Here is a 22,053-nt window from a genome sequence, read left to right as displayed (position 1 = left end):
GGCCACAATTATTTGAGTTGAATCCTGGAACTGCAGTCTGAAGGCACATAATTTTTTCAGGGTACCAGCCTTTTGTTGAAGAAACTGTTTGGGGTAGGTTTTGATGTGAGGCTGTTTCCCCTGCAGCGGCGTAGCCGCCTTGGCCTCTAGTTGGCTTGTAATTTTTGTAGGCTTCAAGCAAAGGGGCTGGTCCTTTCAAAGTATCTAGAGATTCACATTCAAAAATCAGCTACGAGAAATTGGTAACGAGTTCACCAATGGAAATGAATTGTGATTAACGTACCCAAGCTGGAATTTGCATTCCCTGCAGCGTTTTGGACTTCTGAAGAGATGCTGTTTGGTGGGACGGAGGTTTGAGAAGGAGAAGCCATAACAAAAGCAGCTGGGAATGTGATGTATAAGCTGACCACGCGTACTAAAATATGGTGGATTGGTAAGCACACTAATTATGAAGCAGAGGGTTTGGTGAAGAGACGGCCAGAAAATTTTGTGTTGAGACAGGGGACAAGAGGGTGGGGAGTGGAGAAGAAGTGGACAAACAGGGAAGGGTTGAACACCTCAGAACCGGTTGAGTGAGAAGGAATGGTGGCCAACAAAGCCAATGGAGTGTGAGCCGTTTGTGCAAGATAATCTATCAACTCCGCAGAGATGAGGAGCAAAGGCGTGATCTTGACATTCATAATTGCCTGGGCAGTTTGGGTTTGAAGTGGTGGGAGCGCTCCGTCAAAGGGATGACAAGAGCCACAGAGTTGATGATCCAATAGTGCCGATATGCTAGGTTGAGCCATATGATCAGCAAAGGAAGGGGATCAGGTCAGCATTTGAAAGGAAAAAACACAAAAGTGTGAAAAGCTTTCAAACATACTTTGGCTTTGAGATGAGTGCTAAAAAGGTAATCAGCCGATCAGTTTTCCCCAAGCAATTCATGGAAGAACCTTGAAAGGTGATGTAGATGAGGTATAACCTACGGTATGAGACTATCACGGCGGTCGGTCAACTCCAGCTCACCAATGGCTGAAGCTGAAGGGGTGAAAGTTGGCGCTAGATACATACCTTGCAGCCTATTGAGACGGTCAAGAAACAAGATCTGGGACGCATGTACATTGTTGTACTTCCAAATTTGTTGGTAAAAGGGCTGGCTGGCGGTTGTGTTACAGGTTTTGCTCAAATCTATGTATGTACATACATGTGTATTACAAACACGTAGCAAATATGGATAAAGGAAGGGCATGTGCAACAACATTATGGAATCAAACATATATGTTGTTTGTTACCGGGAGCGCCAGCGGGAGGTGGGTGGAGTCCATGGTGGCCTCCCAGCCCCGCTGGATATGTGCCATACAGGCAGTGCACGTGAGAGATGGCTGCTTACAACTCCACGTGCTACGGCCGGGAGAAGCGAGGCGCATACTGGGCGGAAGGGGAAGTCGGAGGCGAGCCTCACCCTACCTAGGAACCTCACGTTCCCCCCAGAGGACTCTCTCCGCTCCCCTTCCTTTCCCCTCTCCCTCCAGCTCTCCATCCGGAAATTCCTAGCTCCGCGACCTTTCCGTAAAGAGCTCAGAATTTCAGAATAATCATAGTTAATTACCCTCAATAGACCATTCCCAAACATTGACAACCCATAATTCCCAAACTTTCACCGACATCATAACTCCTCCACAACCAAACCTAACCTTATCCATTACTTGCACAACTCATTCTCCATCGTCCCCCATCTCCCCCTTTCTGCATTCGCCAAACCTTCTCGCACCTACCAACCCTCCACGCCGTTAGAATCCCACACAACCCCGTCCGCCCCATCCCCAACCTACCCCAAATGTCCGATTTAAACATCCAAGACACATCCAACAGCGCAAAAGCCGCAGCTCAAAACCCGCATCCACAGGGCGAGCTCAATCAACCGGCCCACCAAAATCCCCCACCAGAACCAGGCGCAAATGCGGGCACTCCAAGCTCATCGTCCCAAGTTCCCGGCCCCCAGCCGAAACCAACCAAGGCTGCAAAAGCCCCCAAAGCCACCAAGCCGGTTACCCGAGCAGCCACCAAAAACACCCCAACCGGGCAACTGTTGGAACAAGAAATCAAGGAGCCCTTGAGAGAGACCCTCAAGGACCCGGACATAGCTGAGATAATTGCAAACCCTAGTGGTAAGCAAAGAGTTACTCTAAGACGCCTGAAGAAAGAGCGGGAACTAATCCAAAAAAAAAAAAAAAAAGCAACCACAGTCCCGAAACCTCCCGAGATAGCCGTAAGCGTGAACGACCCGAGCTCGGAAGAGGAGAAAGATCGAGAGACCCGCGCATTCCTAATGGCCAGACTCATCAGAGCGGAGAAAGCAGGGGACTAAGCTGCAATGGACCAATACTCTAAAATGTACGAGGCAGTCTTGGCAGACAAGGGAAAAAAGAAGAAGACTTCGGTGGACAACGACATCCAGGTGGTTTTCCAACCCTCGATCGTTCCCCAGAAGAGGCCATCGGCAGCCGAGGAAACAACCCAAGTGCGTAGTGTGAAATTCATCGTTGGCCGCTCCAACTCGCACGACGACGGCGGCTTCACCCCTTACTTCCATAAACTCCTGCTAGAATGCAAAGGGCCGCTTCCTCTAACCATATTCAACCGCGAGTGGCAAGAAAAAGCCCTCATCCACCACTCCCAAAACCGACCCAAGACTGACGAGACAGCCGCGGAGAAAGGGCTACGCTACCACGGCCTTCCAGTACCGGACGAGTTCTCCCAGTCCTTCACGGACTGGACCCTGAACCATAGGTGTTTCCATTTAACCATGAAGGATTGATACAACTACCCGGTACTTGTAACCTGGATCCTAGAGCACAAGAATCACTGCAACCGTCTCCATCGGAAGCACGGTTTCATGGTTGCCTTAAGATACGATATCAGGATCAGGAATAAGGCCTTTGCGTTTAGGGTAGAAGTGGACGGCGAAGAATCATTCTCCGACATCTCAAAGTTCAAGCAAGAGACGGCTGACGAGGCAATCTCACTCTGCCAAGATTTCAACGAAATTGGCCTCCAAGAGAACCCTTACGCCATTGGTGACAGCCAAGTAGGAGGAGACCCACTGAAAGGGATCCGCCCTCACAAGCAACCCCGACCCAGCCACCAAACCCACCCAAACCCACTGAAGGCGAAGGCAAACCAGAAGCAAACGACTGACGAAGCACCGTCAGCTTTGCATGGCCCCCCATCCTTACCCGCAAAACCAGACCAAAGCCGAGGCCCCCCTGGAAGCGGGTACAAGGGAAACAACTTCAACCCTAATCACACAGGGGGGAGTGTGCGCCACCAAAACCGGGACCAGTAAGCTCCAATTCCATCAGTCTATCCCTCCTCCCCACACCCACCGTAAAATCCCAATTCCCTAATCCAAATGCCCTACCTCCCTTGAATCAACCCCCCCTCCCAACCATTCCCCAAACAGAACCACACCGTTCTGATGAGAACCCCCAGACCATTGATCTCCGATCCCCCCCAGGATTTCTTTCATATCTTCTTGTTTTCTTTTCCTCATTTCACACACTGGTCCACTTTTTCCTTCTTCCCCGTCCCTCATAACACGTGGAATGTTGAAACCCATCCCCCCCAATTGCCTCCTTGTTCCCATGCAATAAAAAAAAGACTACTCCCATGATTAAAAGTTCTGATGAGCAACCTCTCGCGCACACCCTTAGGGACTACAGAGCAGGAGAAGACTCCAGTGAGAACCCGGTACATACAGAGGAGCACAGCGCACCCCAGACTCAGCCAGACTGGCCTAGTAAGGTGTCGTGCGAGATGGACATTGGAGAATGGGAAAGATCCCTGGAGAGAGCCGGCCTGCTAACCGAGTACGCCGACGTGATACATGGCTTCCGCAACGGTTTCCACCAAGGAATCCCTGAGCATAACTTAGGCCCAGAGGTACCGTACTGCCAAACTTAACTAAGTCCCTCCCGAGGGAGGCCAAAGGCCTCCCTCTGGGAGGGACTTATGCCTTATCGGTGAAATTTGCCTGAGAGAAACAAAAATAATCCTTACCTTTTTATTCTAAGGCCCCTGCACGGTGCGGCCTTGGTGTAATCACCCTCTACATTTAAACTTAGACTCTTGAGATGCCTGGCTATCTCCTGCCACCTTTGTGTGCATTTTTATTCTTCCCAAACCCAAGATACAAGGCATGTAGTAAAAAAAACTTCATGCTGGCAAAAACATTTGAGGTATGAATGTTTTTCAAATGAGCTCCCTCGGAATCTTGAGTGAACATGCCCAAATGCATGTTCCCACAAGCATCCCGCACCATTTTGACGCTCTCAGATCTGTCAAACCAGTGTCAATAAAGGTGATCTATTTATGTACATATGATGATCATCAATTATAATGAACCCGGGTGGCCGGTCAGCATGATAGATAAGGCAAGCAACATCAACTGTAGCAGCCCTTTACTTCTCTGATGACAACTCCATGGTAAAAAATCCTAATAATACGCTCGTCAGATGTCTTCCCTCATTCCGGAAAACCAGTCTGGAGAAAGCCCTTGTCAGATGATTAGAAACAAAACATCAAAGCCTCAGCCTTTGCTGCTTTCTTCGAGTATCACGGAGCTAGATGATGATCAACTGTACGAACTAGTAAAAACAAAATCAGAAGGCTCTTTTTTTGAACAACCTAAAGACCTCCAGATGCAAACAGTGGCCTCCTTGGTTCGTCGGCAACACAGCTTTGTCTTGGCTGGTACCGGATATGGGAAAAGTCGTATTCCCGAGATGTATTACAAGCTTTTTCCAACAATCCAGAAGCCAGTTACTCTTGTCCTCAATCCTCTAGACTCTTTAGGCGACAAACAAGTGAGAGATAATTCATTAAAATGCAGTTACACATCACATAGTCAACAAAATGAGTCTTTACTGAAGTAACACTTAAACAATATGTAGGTGCGAGAAAAAAATGAAGCCAACATTTCAGCAATCAACCTCACACAATCAAAATTAAATGCTAAGGAAGAACAGAAAATTATCCGCGGCGATTATTCTTTTGTCTATTTGGTTAGTTTTTCTTGATTGATGATGATAAAACTGGGCACCTAACTGAAGCTCAGTTGTTGCAAACCAGAGCCCCGAGGTGTTTTTAAACAGCGAGATTTTCACCAGGATTTTCTTCAATGCAGAATTCCAAGCAAGACTAATATTGATGGTTGTAGACGAAGCTCACATGATCTACATGTGGGGCTTAGTCGCTAGTGGAGAATCAAAAGAACTGAACTCACACGGAAAACACCAAGATATAGCGGTATTCCAACCATCGTATGGAGAAATTTCTGAGCGGCTGATGGCTACCTATCAAGTTCCAATCCTTCTACTCTCAGAAACCTGTTGTCTTCAAGCTGTTGATGCAATCTTGAAGAGCTTGAAGATTAAGCATGAAGACATGCATGTCTTCCGAGGCAAATTGACTCGAAACGAGATTACAATCTGGCAAATCCCAATGAAGCACTCTCTTGCTTCATGTGATGATCTCCTCCAGCTTTTTGGCCCGGAATCCTGCATCAAGGACGATGAACTAGTACCGACCATTATATATTCTACAACTCGTAATTTGACAATGCAGGTTATGGCTGTTCTCAATGATGGAAGACGAGTTCCTCAAGGTCATTATAATCCAAAAAGTACTTGCGTCAGAAGATTTCATGCGGTAACTGGGGAGCTTGACAAGATTGATGTAGTGACCGACTTTGCCAACGGTGCGTTCCCGGTGATTTCAAGTACAATGGCTCTAGGAATGGGACAAAACTGGAAGCGGGTGCGACATGTGGTTCATTTTGGTCGAGGGGACCCAGCAACACTCTTTCAGATGATTGGCCGCTGTGGCCGAGGGGGCGATCGAGGCTTAGGTATATTGTTTGTTGAAGTAAATCGTTGAAATGGCCAAAATTCAGTCACGGACTTCCCAAATCCGGAGTTTCAGTCTGATGATGACCGAATGGACGCTCTAGCTATCACTCCAGTATGCTTGAGGATTTGCTTTTCCATTGATAATCTGTAAGTGGGAGGTGTATCATTATCCGAGCCGGCCGATTGCTTGACAAAACTGATGCAATGATTGTATGAAAGGTTGGGCTATATACCTTTAAGTGCGGAAGACCCAAATGTAATCCGTGAGGCCGAAAGGGAACGCAAAGAATTTGACAAATGTGATTGCTCCAACTGCCTGCCAATATCGCTTATTGCTCAGGGCAACTTGATTCACATAACAAAAGCAAACTTCGATCAGTTTATGAATAATCCTGAAGGCTTAGCGCCCATCGCCGATAACACACCATTCACACGAGTCAAAGCACCTTCCAAAGCTCAAATTGACGCTGAAGGACCTTTGACAACTCAGCTAGAGGACTTTGCAATACACTTGGTTGAACGATTCAAGTCTTTCTATGCCAGCAAGATAGATATGAACACGTCTTACTTAACTGGAGAAGATTTCTTGACTATTTGGAGGGCGCGTGCTCTAGTCATTGGCTGCAAGACAAACCAGCCCATGGAGATACTAGATCGGCTGATGGGAAGCGAAATAATTGATGGACAGTTTGATTTTCTATGCTCCTGCATTGAGGAATATTTATTGGGTGGTAGCTATCAGGGCCATCTGAAGCTTAGAAGAGAAGAACTTAACACAATGTGTATCAAGAATAACCGGGAAAAGTTGCTCAAAGAGCTTAAAAAAATCCTTTGACTGCGTAACACGTTGGCTTGTACAAAGGCGGATCAGGATCGAAAACTTGCCACCGCTATACAAAAAGAACAGCGACAAGAGGCCAAGAAGTCAGCAGATATCAAGAAGAAAGCCCATCAAGTGGTGAAGTTAAACTCTTGAGGCTCTCACACAACAGAATCTCTAGACAGGCACACAATGGACTCTCAAGGTGCTCAGCCAGCGGAATCTCAAGATGCTCAGCCAGCGCACTCTCATGATTCTCAGCGGTGTGGTAAGACTAATCCACTTACAAACACGTCAAAAATAGGGAAGAATTAATATAATAGCATATTATAAAGTACAAACAAAACCCTTCTAGCACAAATTAACATACAATCTACAGATTACATAGAATTGTCAATTATATTATCACCCAGAAAACCAGTACTAGACTATTTAATTACATATTCAAGTACATAGTAGAATCCTAGTTTCACATACAAATCACACACATTACATAGTACAAGTCTACTCTAGGACTGAAAGGGACACTGCTGAAAGATTCCATTATCACATGTTAGAAAATCTACTCTTAGACAATGTTTTCACCCCAAAGAGGAACAAGCCAAGTGATAGTATACTATTTCACAAATATCATGTACAGCTTCCCAATATAGGTGAATATTTCACACTACAACTGTACAGCATCCCAAAGTAGTATTCTATTTCACACTTGTAAAATCCACTCTCAGACTAGATTATTTACTATGTAAGGAGGCCTCTTCTGCCCCTTCTTGTTCCCTTTCTTCCCCATGCCAGCATAAATAGTAATATTAAGAAATTACTTCCGCTTCCATCACCCATCTAAATAAGTAAGATCATAATAGTAATAATTATAATATAAATTGAATCATAAATTGAGAACTTGATAACATAACAAATAGAAATTGACCCTTCTCAAAAAAGTCATTTACGTCAAACTATAACACCTCTCATCCCACGCACAGAGTCCTGGTTCTTAGGGTCTGTAGTAGAAATATTTAAGAATACTTCTTCTGATTTAGCCACACTAAATTCTAGTGTACTTTCTCCCAGAGTTTATTACAGGAAGGCAGCCCTTCAAGCACCTGTAGCCTAGACTTACCTAGTTTTTGCTATTTCCCTTCCAAGCTCAGATCACGCATTGCGCAGAAGTTCCACAAGTGGTGTCCCAACAGTGGCAAAATCTTCCTTTAGAAATTATTCTTAATTAAATTATACAACTCTAAACCTTAAATATAAACTTACTTTACGCGCTTTTTCCAAATTTACGCGCTTTCTTCATCTCTTCTTAATTTTACGCGCTTTTCTTCAGCAAGTTTACACGTAAAATCATCTAAAAATCAGATTTAAAACACCTTAAATTCCAAATTACCTTTTTTTTTAGTCATGGCGCACCGAAATCTTCCGCCACCAATTAACCTTTACGCAAATGCCGGTCAATATAGAGAAGGTGCTGCTTCTCCAGAAAGTGATTTACCACCTTTGGACGAAATACGCGCACCTCCGTCGACTGATTCGTCTAGACAGCGTGGCTCTCGTCTTCAGGTGCATAATGTAGAGCAAGAAGTTTCTTTACCCAAATATGAAGGTCCGGTTACGGGCGCAAAAGCTGTTAAAATTAAGCCGATGGATAAAGAAATTTATTTCAACGGAACTAATATTACAATCAAAAAATTCATCATGCGGTTCAAAAACACGGGATAGACGGACAATGCTAGCGCAAGGGATCTGGCGAAGCAGGTGATATTCTTTGTGCGGGGAGAAGAATTGAAGGACGAAATCAAAGAAATGAGGGGATTTATTAACTGCGACTGGGAAGGTTTGAAGCAGGAGCTTCTCAACCAATTCGGGAAAGCGTTACCATTAGTTAAATATACAAAGAAAGATCTAAAAAACTTAGTAAACGCCGCCATCAAGAAAGGCGGAATCAGTACTCTCAGCAAATTTAAAATATTTAAAACAAAATTCGAAACTATAACTCACTATTTAGTACAAATGGGGTATAACGCCAGCTTGGAAGAATTTCGAGAAATGCTTTTGGAAGCACTCAGTCGACAATTGGGCTCAGCTGTCACAAAAGAATTGATTTGAGATGATCAGATGGAAATTCCGAAGGATGGCGGTGATATTCTGCCAAAATCTAGCGTTTTATTACGATACATTCAGCAAGAGGTTTAATCAGCGTCCATCTTGGAAAGACGAGAATTGTGGAGTGGACATGAGGAATCTGTCAGCCTTAGAGTCAACACGGTTGACCTAAAACTGCCTTTTATCTCCATTTTATAACTAAATGTGCTCATATCTTTTTAACCTTAAGACAAAAGGTTGTTTTGACTTCAGATTCTGATTTCTCATGCAATTTTGACCCTAGTGTTCACTGATCACTTTACAATATATCTACTCCTTCATAGAGTTTGTGGTTTGTGACACACATGCGCAGCAGCGCTGTGTAGTCGCGCCTGAGCGCTCCCAACCACATGTACATGTGTGATTATGTCATCCAACTTTGAAAATTTTCGAAGTCAGGATCCCCCATGCAGCTGGAGGATCCACAGACTTCAGCACACCAGAACCACCACCCAGATAACCCCAGGATCACCACCAAAGAGCCTACTATACTCCCAGTATACCTACCGTCACAGGCGCCTAGGATATTGACAGTAAGTAACCTCTTTCACTGAAACTTGTTTATCTCAGAGGTACAACTCTGTGTCTTGCTTGATCTGCTCTTTCTTCTTGTTTTGCCTCCTTCTTGATCACAGGGCTGTCCCTCCAATTCTACAGGCCTTTGCCTCTATCTTGATCACAGGGCTGTCCCTTATTATCCCTTGGCCTTTGCCTCAAATCTAGGTTACAGGGCTGTCCCTCAGGTTTCCCTTTAAGAACCTTGACTATCCAGAAGGAAGCTAAAAAATTGTGGCTGGATTAAACTTATCTAATCCAGATACCCTCCTGAGAGGAAGCTGTAGCTCTTTCTAGCACAGATTAGCAGCACTCTTCTGAAGAGTAGCATTGCCAGTGGACGTGCATTCCCACTAGAATAACCTAGTACTCCTCTTCTTTCTTATCCTGCTTGGTTTCTCTCTCTCTTTCTCTTTTTCTCTTATAGTTGTATTTTCTTTATCCCAAGAAATCCATCTATTGCTCCCCCCCTTTCTTGTGTCCTGCTGTCACTATAGAGACTCAGGCTCACAGAATCAGAAAATTCACCGTCCACGTCAAAAGTCCAAAAACCAAAAGTAGAGCGGGTTGTAGAGCGCGTCGTTGAAAAACCTGTTGCGGAAAAATTGGAGAAGCAAATACAGGATTTAACTAGGCAGTTAGCCTCTTTATCTGCTGGAAAAATGGCACCGCCTCACTTGTCATCTGGATCAGCTCCTACAAATGAACCTTACAAAAGACCAGATTTTAAGTGTTACTATTGCTACCAAGAAACCCATGGTAGTAACAGCTGTGGGATCTTTGCTGATGACGAAGCGTATGGCTTAGTTAAGAAAGATGGAAGAAACTTTCTCCTACCAGATAATACGTTTATTCCTTGGAATACGCGCCGACCAATTAAAGAAGTTGTCCACAGATTTAATGAGTCTAAACCTAAGGAAATAATTACTTCTTTTGGTCAGCTGGAAGAATGCGAACCGGAGGAGAGGATGACGTACAAGGCTGATATCGGCAAGCGCACGCGATCAGAGAAGGAGCCGGAGAATTCGGGAGGAAGCAAGCGGTCGAAGGGCGAAAAGGAATCGGTCATGGACGTCGACGTCGAGGATCTTCTTCAAAAAGCCGCAACTCAAAAAACATCTAAAGAACCTATTAAACCTAAGTCGGGATCAACTAAGGTCAGGTTTGAGGAAGCAGACGAAGAAGAAATGGAGAAAGAGAAACCAGTTCGAAAAAATCACTTAGAGCGGACTTTAGCTAAGGAATTTCCCGGCGTTGAGGAAGAAACCGCTAAGCGTATGTTGACTGAAGGGCAAATGACTCTGAGCTATGGTGAAATTTTTGCGATTTCAAACAGAGTTGTGGATATCTTTAAAAAGAAAATCTCTAATTGACGCGTGCCAAATGAAGAAAATACTTCAGCTAATCAGGCTGGAATAGAACTAAAAGGCTCTGAAGATTTACTCACGACTCATTACTCGTGTCCATTAGGGTATATTAAACTTAAAATTAATAATATTAGCAAGGAAGCCTTATTAGATACAGGATCTATGGTCAACTTAATTCCAGAGAATTTGGAGCAGCAGTTAGGACTCGTCATAACTGAAAAACCAATGAATTTAAAGGGAATTGTGTTGAGTATTATACTCAGGTTTTGTTTCTTTTCTTTCTGCTTCTCACATGTCACTTTCATTCTCACATTTCACTCTCATGTTACACATTTTATGTAGGCTACCTGAGGCAGCAGGCGTGGAAGGACTCCTCTCTCAACCTTCCACGACCGTCGAACACCGCCTCACATTGTGCCTGCTGTTCTCAGGTAGGTATCTCTCTTTTCTCTCTTCCTTTTTCTTCCAGTCTGACATGCAATATCATCCTTTCACGACCGTCAAACACCGCCCCACATTGTGCCTGCTGTTCTCAGTCTCATTGCCCGCTCTTGCTCATCAGGTTATGAGCCTGCGTTGACTACCAGCTACCGGCACGTTAAAAATAGGCTATTAGGTGCTCATCCTGACGTTAGTAAAACTTCAAGGATCACAATCACCTTTGAAAACTCCTTTGCCTGTTGATTCTTGCTCAGTTCCAATGTCGTCCGACAAACCTGCTCCGCCCATGGCATCTTCTTCCAAACATGTCAAAATCAATGTTGGTTTTGACTCCAACGCCTCCAGCCAGAAGGTCTCCAGCGCGAGACTACCCATTCTTACGGCACCCGGTCCAAACTCAAACTATCTCAACTGGGAGCTCGTTGTCACTGCCTACTTTGTTGCTGTAGGCGTGAAATATGTTCTCTCTCCAGTAGCCGTAGAACAGAGAACCGATGCCTGGAAGTCCGACAACAACGCCGTCATTGCAGTCCTCACTCAGGCCATAGACAGCGCGAACCTCTGTCATGTTTGAGCCTACCGAGAGGACGCGCACGGGATGTGGATCGCCCTGCAGCGCGCTCATTTGGATTCCTCCACAGGCGGCCGAATTTTCTGGATCCGCAAGCTCCTCCTCACCAAAATGGAGGGGGACAATATCCTGTCACATCTGGACAACATGTCCAACTGCTACGAGCGTCTGAACGCGCTTGTCACTCCAGAAAAAACCGCTCACACCCTCCGATGTCCATTCCGCGGCCCTTTTGGGCTCTATTCCCGACGACTGGGTTGGCTGTGTGTCAGCCACAGAGTACATGTCACAGTACCTTACACGTACCAAGTACCTGCAATTGTTCACATTACATATAGTACATTCCCTTTACACCTTTTATTACATATGTATATCATTAGATACAAGCTTAAGAATGTACTCTTGTTATACATTACATTATATATAACCATAGTTAAATACAGTTACCATAATGTAATTTTGTTATGAGAGTTAAATTACGTGCAAACAGTAAGATTACAACACATTGTAATATTACTGCACACGTGAAATACCCCAAGACAGGTATCACTCATTTATCCCCTGTTACGCCTCAGTTTCCATTTACATAACATATTGGTTATGATATAAATACATAAACAATATATGATGTAATCCAATTCAAAGAGCACTGATTGGTTATGATCAGCTAGTGTGCACAGCTACTGATCTAGGATCAGTACTGATCATTACACTGCCCTGATCATTTCCAATGTTGATCATCATGAGGATCTGCTTCCCTTGAGCGCTTCCAGTTCCCCCCTGGTCCTGAAGCGCCTCCAAGCGCCTCATGTTCCCTCCTGCTCATTCCCCTCTATATAAACACGCCCTCCAGGATTGTTTATCCCTCAGAATATTATTATAGCAAGGTTTAACACATACATAGTTAAAAAGTGCCTTCATTCTCAAACATCTTTCAATTCAGGAATACCTTCAACTCTTGATTACCCTTACCTTTCTGTAGGTAAAACCACGAACCCAAGTTGAGTTATTCCTTGGATGCCTATTAACACCCTGTGTTGATCTGGATGCGCCTTAATTGAGCAAGCCTCTCAGTCAAGATTACTGATAGAGTGAAACCTTTTACAGGTCTTACCACGAACCCATTGGCCCATCCTTGGCATCTTACACCATCATCTTGATAGTAACAACCCTCTCAGACACGGTTAGTTACATACAGGCTGACACTGTGTGTCTCACCTCATGAATCAGGACGACATCAAAACCAAGACCATTATCTTGGCCCTGAAGAACAAGCACACCCGTCGCCAAGCGAACACAGACACTGCGGTTTCAGCATCCTACGCCTCTTCGAACAAAGGAAAGCCAAAATCGAATATTCGATCAGGCAATACCAGTGCGGCAAAAACCTGTCATTGTTTCTTTTGCAACGTTGATGGTCACGACCTCAACAACTGCAAAAACTCCCGCCAATTGCTCACTGAGATCAAGGAGAACTCGAAACCTCGCTCCAAGAAGAAATCCACATCTTCATCCTCAAAAACACCTTCCAAAGCCGGCAGAACTTTGGCCGCCACGTTGGGAAATTCCTCCCACAAATATGACAAGGACAAAAACTCAGACTATTCTGGTTCAGAGCTTGAAGTCACGGCCGGCAATGCCATGGTGTCACTCTCGGCGTCCTCTGGCTCTCCGTCGGGAGGCAATGCGAACATTGACTCAGGCTGTTCGATGTCTATGACGCCGGACGGCTCCTCCCTAACCGCCCTAAAGAATGATCGCACCCCGGTCCGCCTTGCCAACCACTTGGTGGTCGAGTCCACACATCGCGGGATGGCCAGGCTTCCAATCGAAGGCAACAAGACCGTGAAAACTCTGGTGGTCCCCTTGCTCCACGAGCCTCTCCTCTTGGTGGCTGCTATGTGCGACGAAGGACTTACTGTTGTCTTTTCTCGATCATCCTGTGATTTCTACTCCTTGGCCGACAGCAAGATTGACCGACATCTCATGGGCAGAGGATACAGGCGCGGCAACCTGTATTATCTACCTTCCGAGCCTGTGAGCTCTTGTTCCTCTCTCTCACTCCCCGTCCTGGCTTATGACCGGTCACTACTCGGTTATAACAACCGCTTCTCACACATAAGTCTAAAACCCCTCAAACGTTTACTCAAATCTAACGACATTGTTCCGTCAGTGATGAACGAAATCGACGTTCAGAAGTGCCCGGTCCGCGTTCAAGCAAAAATGCCCAGGAAAAGCTTCAAGTCACGGTCAAACTACCGCTCAACATCCCCCGGTCAACTGATCCACTCCGACATTGGCTCATACGAGGTTAAGTCATGGGAGGGTTATTCCTATTATATCACTTTTGTCGAAGATTTCTCAAAATTCTTAGTTGTCTATCCCATGAAATTTAAAAGCGACTCATTCGCATGTTTCAAACTTTTTTGATCCTTCTTTGAGAAGGATGGCTCCTACAAGATCCTCTCCCTCTGCTCAGACAACGGAGGAGAATACATTTCCAAAGAATTCTCCTCCTATCTCTCTTCATCCGGCATCAAGCACGAACCGGGTCCTCCACACTCTCCAGAGCTTAATGGAGTTGCCAAACGTACAAATCGGACAATAAGAAACCTAGTTCGCTCGGCTCTAATAAGCGCTCATCTACCAAAATCCTTCTGGGCTGATGCCCTCCGTCACTCCCTCTTTGCCTACAATTCTTTCCCCCGCAACACTCCGGCCGGCTTTGATTCACCAACCTCAATTCTGAAAATCCCGCCTGTCAATCTCAACTACATTCACCCTTTTGGATGCCTAGTTTGGTACAAAGTTCCCAAGGCCGACAGGAAGAAGCTAGACGTCAAGGGCAGGGCCTTGATACTCCTGTTGTATCTATCTGAAGGCAACGGCTTCAGGCTATGGGACCTTCAGAAGAGGTCCGTGGTAAAGTCGAGAGATTTTATATTCGACGATACTCTCTTCCTGTACGGTGCTAAGCTCACAGCCTCTCCCTCTCCGCTCTCGGTAGAGATCACATGGCCAACCGTGCCTTCCAACACCCCTCCCTCAGAAGCTATCGAGGTACTCGCCCCGGGGGCTCCATCAGAAGTCAAACCCCTCAACAACTTGCCCCTGGGGTCCCCTCCTGTCCCCATAAATCCTCCTCTGTCACATCCCACGCCCTCGCCAACTCCCTCCTCACCCACTTCTTGGAAAGAGATTAGCGATTACATCCCACCCCCATCGCCGCTGGGGCCTCCCCTCGACATTCCACTCAAACCCCGTTTTGACCATAGGATCACGGCCTCAATACATGCGCCCAAAAACACACCTAGAGCCCCTATCCAAATCTCTTCCAACTCCGACTCCAACGAGCCGTCATCCCCTCGTTTACCAGATATCAGCGTGATTTCTCTACCAGAATTGAACTTGCCACCTCCCCGGAAAGATCCAACACCTTCTCCGTCTCCGCCACCAAAGCCACCCAAAGAAGATCCTCCCAACACCTCTGAAAGCCCCGGAAAAGTTGCCTCCCCACCGCGGCGACGCTCAGGGCGTGAACGCAAAGCTCCCCAACGCTACGGAAATTGGGCAAAGAACGCCACCACAGATCAAGATGGATACGCCAAAGACATGGCGACAACTGCTAAAATCTCCCAACAAAGAACGGTGGCTGAAGGCGGCAAACGACGAATTTGCGTCTCTACTGGGGATGGAGACGTGGAAACTCGTCCCGCGTCTGTCGAAGAGAAAAATAATCAAATCCAAGTGGGTATTTAAGGTGAAGCGGCGCCCGGACCGCAGCATCCAAAAACTCAAGGCCCGCCTGGTTGCAATGGGGTACTCCCAAATCCAAGGCTTGGACTACGACAAGGTTTTCTCACCAACACTTTGTCTCAAAACTCTCCGCCTCATCTTCAGTCTCTTAGCCAGCCGGAACTGGAAAGGCCGGCAAGTCGACTTCAAGACGGCATTCTTAAATGGCCATCTAGATTCTCCTGTGTACATGGAACAGCCACCGGGCTTTGAAGATCCGACCCATCCCAACTGGGTCTGTGAGGTGAGTCGCTCACTTTACGGCCTCAAACAATCGCCAAGACAATGGAACATCAAGCTTCACAAAGCTCTCATAGAAATCGGGTGGAAGAACTCCACCTACGATCCCACCCTTGACTTCAAGAAAAGCTCCGGCAGACTAGTCGGGGCTATCACCACGCACGTCGATGACCTGGCCATAGTAGGTGAACCTCAAGTTGTCGACTCCATCATCTCAGCTGTTGGTACACGCTTCAAGATTGGTGCCGATGAAGAACTCCACCATTTCTTGTCCCTCAAGATCACCCGCGAACCTTCAAAGAAATACTTGTACTTGAATCAAGCCCACTATATCGACAAACTCTGCAAGCGCTTCTTAGACGGAAAAACCACGCCAGTTCCTACTCCGACGGACACCAGTTTCAAAGACCTAGGAAGACGTCGCCCATTGGATCCCCCGTCACCCGGTCCCTACCCGCAGCTAATCGGTTCATTACTGTGGGTCTCTCAATGCACAAGGCCTGATATCTCATTTGCAGTAAATCGGCTGTCGCAGCATCTACGGGACCCGTCCTCCAATCACTGGAAGGCGGGGGTCCGTGTGCTGAACTATCTATCAACCACTAAAAGTCTTAAACTCCGCCTAGGCGGGGGTCTAACCTGCTGTGGCTACTCAGATTCCGACTGGGCAGAAGACCGCGATGACCGACGCTCCACCTCCGCGCATACCTATCGTCTGGGAGACGGGGCGATCTCCTGGAAATCCCGCAAGCAGGCCACAGTTTCCCTCTCAAGCACAGAGGCCAAGTACAAAGCTCTGTTGGACTTGTGCAAAGAGGGTCTGTGGCTCCGACACCTTCTTACTGAACTCAATCTTTGTCCCGATACCGCCATCCCTCTACACTTCGACAACAAAGGGGCCGAGGCCCTTGCCAAAAATCCTGAACACCACGCCCGCACGAAACACATCCACGCAAGATACCATTTCATCCGAGAATGCGTACGTGACGCTGAGGTCTCCCTGCTTCACGTCTCAACAAAAGATATGCTAGCGGACCTTCTCACAAAGCCGCTTCCCCGCGTGGCTCTAGAAAAACACAGGCAAATGTTTGGCATCGTTGAGTGATTCAGGTCTCATTTCCCTCCCTTCCTTCTTCCTCTTCCTTCCCTTGCTCTTCCTCTTTCTTACTTTCCCTGTCTTTCTTCCTCTTAATCTTTTTGTCTTTCTTTCTCTACTGTCATTCCATGTGGTCAGCAAGGGGGGGTGTTGAGTATTATACTCAGGTTTTGTTTCTTTTCTTTCTGCTTCTCACATGTCACTTTCATTCTCAAATTTCACTCTCATGTTACACATCGTATGTAGGCTACCTGAGGCAGCAGGCGTGGAAGGACTCCTCTCTCATCCTTCCACGACTGTCAAACACCGCCCCACATTGTGCCTGCTGTTCTCAGGTAGGTATCTCTCTTTTCTCTCTTCTTCATGTTTTTTCTTTTCCTTTTTCTTCCAGTCTGACATGCAATATCATCCTTCCACGACCGTCGAACACCGCCCCACATTGTGCCTGCTGTTCTCAGTCTCATCGCCCGATCTCGCTCATCAAATTGGCGGTCACCATACGGGAATACTCGGCATAGCGGAAGGAGTCAAAGTAACAATAGGAAAACTTACTCGAGTAGTCCATTTTTGGGTTGCGCGAGGAGCACTCCAATTTATACTCAAGAAACCTTTTATAGTCGATGTTAAAGCTACAATTGAATATAACGAAAATGGGGGAGAATCATTAGCTATAATGGACTCCAAAGATAAAACTTATTTAATTCAAATTCTTACGCCAACAAATCAGAAATTTGAAACTACTATACCAGTAAATATGGTTACCCGGGATTTTTTAGACTAGACCCGGGGCTTTGACAAACAGTAAAAGTTCCGGGAAAAGAAGAAATTAGTTGTAATGCTGCTAAGTATAAAACGGTAGCAAAGAAGATCAAACCAGTTAATATACCTATGCCGCTATCTGTAAATCCACCGCTCTCAAGGCTGCCTTTATCGCGGGATCCGTATAAGACTCCAGTAATCCCTAATCCGCCTAAATTCATTCCTACAGAAAAAGTAACAGAAGAGAGATTAAAATTAATCAACTTCGGTCCTCCGGATTGGTTATCAGAAGATGAATACAACTTATTCTGTTTTGTTATTGTTCTTCGACAAGCCACACTAGCTTTCACGGAGAAGGATCGCGGAATTCTTAAGCATTCGTATGGGAAACCTTACGTAATTCCGGTAATTCCGCATGAGCCGTGGCAATTAAAGCCAATTCCTATTCCTGGGCCAATTAAAGAAACATTTACCGAGTTAGTTCGCGAAAGAATAAATACCGGATTATACGAGCCATCCACTTCAAGTTATACTAGTCCAATATTTTGTATTAAGAAACAAGACAGAAAATTAAGAATTGTACACGACTTACAAAGATTAAATAAAGTAACTATTAAAGACGCCGGATTGCCGCCATCGGTGGAGGAGCTAGTTCAGTCTTTTACAGGTCGAGCGTGCTATGGCTTAGGTGATATAATGGGTGGTTATGACGAGAGAGAATTAGCGCCTGAATCCCGACCTTGAACTACATTTGAGACGCCATTGGGAAGATTTCAGCTCACCAGATTACCTCAAGGCGCCACAAATTCTGTCGCTGTTTACCAAGCGCAGATGATGTGGATACTCCAGCCGGAGATTCCTCAGCACATTGGTATCTTTATAGACGACGGCGGAATAAAGGGGCCGGAATCAGATTACGAAGGAGAAACATTAAAAGAAAACCCAAAAATCAGGCGATTTATTTACAAATACGCGGTAACTTTAGAGAGAATTTTGTTTAGAATAGAAGAGGCAGGACTTACAATTTCAGCTAAAAAATTCGCCTGCATGCGTACCGGCGTTAGACCTTGTTGGACACGTTGTATGTAAAGAAGGACGTCGAATTTCAAAGAAGAAACTGAATAAAGTTGAAACTTGGCCTGTACCAAAGAATGTAACAGAAGTCAGGGGTTTTTTGGGAGTATGTGTATATGTTAGAATGTTTATTAAAAGTTTCTCAACGGTTGCGGCGCCTCTTTGTCAACTTACGTGGAAAGATGCTACCTGGGAATGGACAGCAGCGTGCCAGGAGTCTTTTGAAACGTTGAAGAAGATAGTCGGGACGGATATAACTCTAAAGAAGTTAGATTATGGCAAATCAGCAGGAATAATTAAGTTATTGGTAGATTCTAGCGTTATCGCAGCGGGAGCGGTACTTACGCAGGAAGATGATGAAAAGCAAGATCGACCAGTTCAATATGAATCTATAGTTTTTTCGAAGAGGGAGTCGAGTTATTCTCAATCAAAACTCGAGCTTTGCGGCGTATCTAAAATCCTTAAAAAATTACAAACAGTATTATGGGGTCAACATTTTGAATTACGTGTTGATGCTAAATGTTTGATTGGAATGATAAATAATCCATCCTTACCTAATGCGCCAATGAACCGCTGGATAGCTTTTATTCAATTGTTTTCATATGATTTAATTCACACTCCCGCTAAGACTTTTACGATGCCGGACGGTCTTTCTAGACGACCACCAGATCTTGACAAAAAGGACGTGCTGTGTTTCGATGAAGATGAAGTTTGGGTGAAACCACATCCAGGATTTGGGACTAAAGCGGCATTCTCTGTACAGCTTTTGGGGACAACAGCAAATTTGGGGGAGGACGTGCTTGAGTTCCAGCAAGGATTCTGGAAGAAATTAGAAATCTACTTATCAACAATGAATAGGCCAGCGGAGACAAGTAAGGAAGAGTTTAAGTACATTATTCAAAAATCTGCTTTTTTCTTTATTTCAAATGGTACATTACATAAGAAAAGTCAGCCCTTTGTGCAAGTAGTAGTTACGGTACCAGAAATACAAAAGAAGATACTATACGAGTTGCACAAAAGTCTCGGCCATCGTGGAACGGATGAAACGTATCGGCAAATTAAATTGCGGTTTTGGTGGCCTAATCTTAAAAAAATAGTTAAAAACTGGGTTCAGTCTTGCAAACCTTTTCAAAAAAGAAGTAAAATATTACCATCTGAAGAGAAGAATGCTACAGGACAGGCAACAATATTTGGTAGAGTTAGCCTGGATACTGTTCATATTAAAGCCGGTCAATGGAAATACTTAGTAATAGCTCGAGATGATCTTTTGGGGTGGGTTGAAGCTGTAGGAATGGAGAAAATTCAAGCAAAAAAGATAGCGCAGTGGTTTCTAGAAAGCTGGATTTATCGATATGGTGCGCCGAAAACAGTCGTGGTAGATGGAGGATCTGAATTTGGTAATCAATTTCAAGAATCCTTAATTAATTTAGATATTAAAGTAAAAGTCACGACACCCTATTATCCGGAGGCGAATGGGATGATAGAGCGCGGACATCAAGCCATCAAAGATACATTAGTCAAACTTTGCGGTACAGAGGGTAAAAAGTGGCGAACTTTTCTGCCTTTAGTGTTATTTGCCAATCAAATCTCAACTAAAAGAACCTCAGGTTGTTTGCCTTTCGAACTGGTTTTTGGCCAACAACCCATTTTACCATTGGACTTGGAGTTTGAGACCTTTTTAGGTATCAATTGGGACGCAATAAAAACCACTCAAGAGCTTCTGGAAGCTTGAGTTCTTCAATTACGCCGGAGGGATAAGATACTACAACAGGCGCATTCACATTTGTTAAGAGCTAGACAACAATCGATAGACTATTGGAATGATAGGAAAAAATCTAGAGAATCATTAAAAAAAGAAGATTTAGTATTAGTATATAATAAAAGCCTAGATTCTCAGTGGGGGAAGTTATTTGAAAATAAATGGAACGGGCCTTACCGAGTTCGTCGACAGATGCCCGGCGGATCCTACGAACTGGAGGAGCTAGACGGTTTGGTTTTAACTAGAAAATACGCCGCATCGCACGTTAAATATTATCACAAGCGTAACAAGGATATAGAAAACGTGACACTCACCACCTTGGTTAACCTTCTTATCTAAGGAGTTGAGGCTATGGTATTTGGCGAAGAAACTGTTGAGAAGCACATGGATATTGGTCTATATTAAAAATAAAAGAATAACAAGTAAGTAAATTAGTATAAATGGTTTTAAGGGAAAGACTAGGAGAATAGGACATACCATCAAGAAGCTGTTTCAAATCTCAATATACATTTGAATTCAATCTTGTTGTTCGAAATAAGAGCAAGGGAGATGTTTGTGGCAGTGTTTTCGTATAATAACTAAGGCGATTTCGGCAAGTTTGTTGAGTTCGGTTTGGGAGAAACAGTCACCAACGATAATCGGTTCACCATTAGGGGCTAAAAGTTTAGATACAGCAAGTTTGTCGGCTAAACAACTAGCGTTTGGGTCAAAGTCGTCATGAATATCGATTGGGGAATTGCAGGACATCTTTATATATAAGGAGGATGAAATTCAGTGATTTCTAGTTTAGTTTTTGTTTGTGGATGGGGAGGGAAATGAGAGCGGAGACCAGTTTAAATACTCACGAAGGATCAAACAGTGGATCGAGGAAGGAAGGATAGAAGGTATAACAGGATCATGAGAGCCGAATCCGGTCTGTGAAAGAAGACGTTTAGAAGAACAATCCGATTCGAAATCAAGTTCTAGAACTATAGATAAAAAAAATCATCAAGCAAACAGTTTAATCACACGATGTGCCAAGAGGGAAATCTTAAGCTTACCTGAAATCAATCCTGGGAAACAAATGCAAAATGATCTCGGAACCAAGACAACGCACAGGGAAGATAAAGGATCGATCGAGAGGTGTGCTGCAAAGGATGATTGAACCAGAAGGATGATAAAGGTGAAATATTGCTGTGGAGTCGAATGAGAGGCGTTTGAGCAATATGATTCTGAGGAATGATTCAAAGGGATCGTGAAGAAGGACGCTGTGGGGTTGACTGAAATTTGAGCTGTGAGGATTCTTGGCAAGGCTTTTACCGGGCAAACTTGATGATCAATTTGTGATGGCTATGAGGAGAGGATGTCGTGCTGGGAGATCGGTTGAACGAGTATTGAATACTAGTGAATACGAGCAATATCGATTATCAAAGTCGTCGAAATTGGTACATCTGTGTCAGTGAAAGGTGACGACACATGTAATTTCATGATATATGTTCAATCAAAACATATCACAGCTCAATCACTCGGAAGCCCGAAGAAAAACACGCGAGCTGGTGAC

This window comes from Puccinia triticina, chromosome 15A (assembly GCF_026914185.1).
Source record: "Puccinia triticina chromosome 15A, complete sequence".
In the NCBI taxonomy this organism is placed as follows: Eukaryota; Fungi; Basidiomycota; class Pucciniomycetes; order Pucciniales; family Pucciniaceae; genus Puccinia; species Puccinia triticina.
Note: the sequence above shows the minus strand (reverse complement) of the source record.